The 3425-nt window shown below is 53.8% G+C and overlaps 1 pseudogene; it reads left to right on the top strand.

The window, feature by feature from the left end:
- The first annotated feature begins 438 nt into the window (after nucleotides 1-438).
- On the top strand, nucleotides 439-2135 carry LOC108634289 (annotated as a pseudogene).
- The last annotated feature ends 1290 nt before the right edge of the window (nucleotides 2136-3425 follow it).

The raw sequence follows: 3425 nt of genomic DNA, 5'->3' as shown, positions 1-3425 counted from the left end.
TCAGAGGCTGCTTAGTGGCTGGACAGGGAGGAGCTGGACAAGCTGACGGGCGAGTTGGCCAATGGGGGAAAGGGGTCGGGTGTTAAGGTGGGGACGCCACTTGTTATCACCTCCCATTACAACCACCTAGATGTGGTTTCGGAGAAGGCAATGGCAACCCACTCCAGTACTCTTGCCTGGAAAATCCCATGGACAGAGAAGCCGGGTAGGCTGCAGTCCATGAGGCCGCACACAGTCAGACATGACTGAAGCAACTTGGCAGCAGCATATGCGGTTGAGTAAGGTGGACCGTGCAGTGCCAGCTTGGAGGCGGGCGGCTTGGTACCCTTCAATGACAAGACCATCAAGGGTGTGCAGCCGCCCTGGGCCACCTAGGCCACTGACCCCTTGGACCTGGTGCAGAGCCTGCTGTGCTGTGGGGCCTTGGTGAGCTACACCATGCGCACACGCACGAAGCACCTGCACGCTGACTGCTTCAGGGGGCACGTGGAGGTAATGTGCTACTTGGCGGATGAACACCAGGTGGACCTGGAGGTGACCAACCAGCATGGGCACACGTGCCTCATGATCTCCTGTTACACAGGCCACCACCAGATCACCCACTACCTATTACTGCAGGGAGCCCAGGTGCACCTGTGCAGCATCAAGAACAATGTGGCCCCGCGTGACTGCACCGAGGCCGGCAGCCCGGGTGTCCTGCAGCTGCTGTTCAGGTGCCAGGCTTACAGGGAATGGGATGGCTGTGGCATGACAGCACCTCTGGCTGCCCATGTGATGGACCACACCAGCATCGTGGAGGACCTCAGCCAGGAGCAGCCTGCTGGGGAGGAGATGTGGCCAGGGATGGCCCAAGAAGGCCCCTCCACCAGCCAGGCGTGTGTGTAGCCCCAGGGTGCCTGCTGCTGCAGCTCTTCCCAGGAGGAACACCTGAGCACCAGCTGGGAAGCTGCCTGACAGCCGTGGAGTTGCTGGGAGCCACCTACATGGCTAGGAAACGGGATCTGCTCAGGGTCCTGAAACTCTTGGTAGGGGCCATGGAGCATCACCAGGGGACATGTATCTGCCTAAACCCAAGTCCTCGCCTCTGACAATTCCAGGGAGGTGAACACCACCGAGGAATTGAAGGCACTCATCACGCAGGGGGATTTGAAGCATATGCAGGCACTGTTGACCTGAGAGCGGTCCTGGTCCCTCCCACCTGGACACTGCCCACTGTATGCGCTACCAGGATGTGGTGTAGGCAAACTTGGACAGCATCTAGTGCTGCATCCACTAGTGGAAGTACACCTTGGACATGCAAGAGAACAACCTGGAGCCTCAGACCGCCAGAAGTTTCCTATTCTTTGATGAACTCTTCTCCTAATTGCTCAAGAACCGCTTGGCCAAGGGGCAGCCTAAGTACGCCAGTTGGTTTTGAAGATCTAATGTGGGTGCTGTGCAAAGGTCTGGGAAGTTGAGCGGGCCCAAGGAGCCCAGGGACTCAGCCCAGTTCACCACAGCCCTGGCCATCATCCTCCACCTGCTCTACCTGCTGGAGAAAGTGGAGTGCAGGCTGGATCAGGAGGACATGAAGTACCAGAGCTACTGCTCAAGTGTACCTGTCACAGCAAGAATGTCTTCACTCCTGCACATGGCGGTGGACACCAACCACAAATGTGGTTCACTTCTAAGTGGGCAGATTCCCCTCTATCCAGGTGGTCAAGGTGCCCTTGACTGCAGGGCCGACCTAGACAGCCACGATTTTGACAACACCCCCAGTGCACATCGCAAAGCAGAACAACTGCCTGGGGATCATGAATGCCCTGATAGAGGTGGGGACCCACATGGACACCACCAACACCTTTAAGAAGACAGCCTACGAGCTGCTACATGAGAAGCTGCTGGCCAAGAGCACCATTCAGCCATTCAACTTTGTGACTCTATAGTGCATTTCAGCCTGCACTCTGGACAAGAACAAGATCCCTTGCAAGGGCTTCATTCCCTAAGAGCTGGAGAGGAGAACCCAGGAGGGGCAGGGCCCACACCTGTCCCCACTCCATCTCTGGAGACCACTTCTGGTGGCTGGAAACCAGGGAAGAGCTCATGGTCTCCATGGCCTCCTCCCCTTATCAGGGAGAGGGGACAAGAGTCAATGAGCTGTTGGTGGTAGAAGCTTCCAGACCACATGCTCAGGGAACTGACTCTTTCTAGGGGTTAGCACACTCATGCTCCATAAGGAAAAGATGCTCAACCTCCCACACGTTCCATCTGCCTGAATTTCAGAGAATCTTGCCTCTGCCCTGGGGCAGAGGGATTGAAGCCATTGCCTTCCTCCCCTACTAGAAATATAAGAAGCTGAGAGTTGGGTTTGACCTCTACCTTTTATGTATCAAACCAGATAGACCTAGCCACCCAGGGCAGTGTTAGAACTGGAGGCCCTGAGGGGGCAAAGTGGGAGAATCAACACTTCTGGCACATTTGCACCTGCTCCTTCTGCCCTGCTGCAGGTTGGACTCTGCCCCTGAGCCACCAGCCCCTTGGGTAGCTTTTGTGGCTTGGTGTTTGTTTATTTACCTGGGGGAGGGGAGTTGGTGCTTACCAGGTGGCTCAGTGGTAAAGAACCCACCTGCAATGCAGGAGACACAGGAGATGTGGGTTTGATCCCTGTGTCGGGAAGATACCCTGGAGAAGGGAATGGCCACTTACTCCAATATTCTTTCCTGGAGAAGCAATCCCATGGACAGGGGAACCTGGTGGGCTACAGTCCAAGGGGTCGCAAAGAGTCCAAGAGAACTGAGCACCAGCATCGGCAGCTTACATGTGTGGTGCAGGAGGTTTTACTGCTCTACACTTTTTAAAATTAATCTATTTATTTTAATTGGAGACTAATTACTTTACAGTATTGTGATGGTTTTGCCACACATTGACTTGAATTAGCCACAGGTATTCATGTGTTCCCCCATTCCAAACCCTCCTCCCCACCTCCCTCTCCCACTTTTAAAAATAGATTTTGGTGTCAGGCTCCCTAAGTTCATTTCATGCAGCAAGGTTTTATCTTGCCTGAGATGACCTCAGCCAGCAAGGGTGAGCTATATTTTGTGAGGAGTTCAGGAGGTAACAGTCCCCTCAAACAAGGGTAGCCATACATTTCTGAAACACTTGACTCATTTGCCTTTTACTTGGGCCACCCTACTTCCCATTCTCACTAGAAAGAGAAGTCATTTTCCAAACGAGGAGCAAGCCAAATACGGAAAGGGTGGGCTTGCCATCCGCTTCCCACCCAACAAGAGCTATTAATAGGTTGGTTAGTTTGGGGGTTGATTTGCACTGTTTCTGAGTTCAAACTGCAGGTCACCTCTGCCTCATAAGTCATGCAGAAGGACACAGGTGTGTGGAGAACAACCCAAGTGTCTGTAGCCATTTTTTAGATGCTTGGAAACCATGAT

Source organism: Capra hircus (assembly GCF_001704415.2).
Source record: "Capra hircus breed San Clemente chromosome X unlocalized genomic scaffold, ASM170441v1, whole genome shotgun sequence".
NCBI classification, from domain to species: domain Eukaryota; kingdom Metazoa; phylum Chordata; class Mammalia; order Artiodactyla; family Bovidae; genus Capra; species Capra hircus.
The sequence above is the reverse complement of the archived record's forward strand: the minus strand, read 5'-3'. Positions and strand labels throughout refer to the sequence as shown.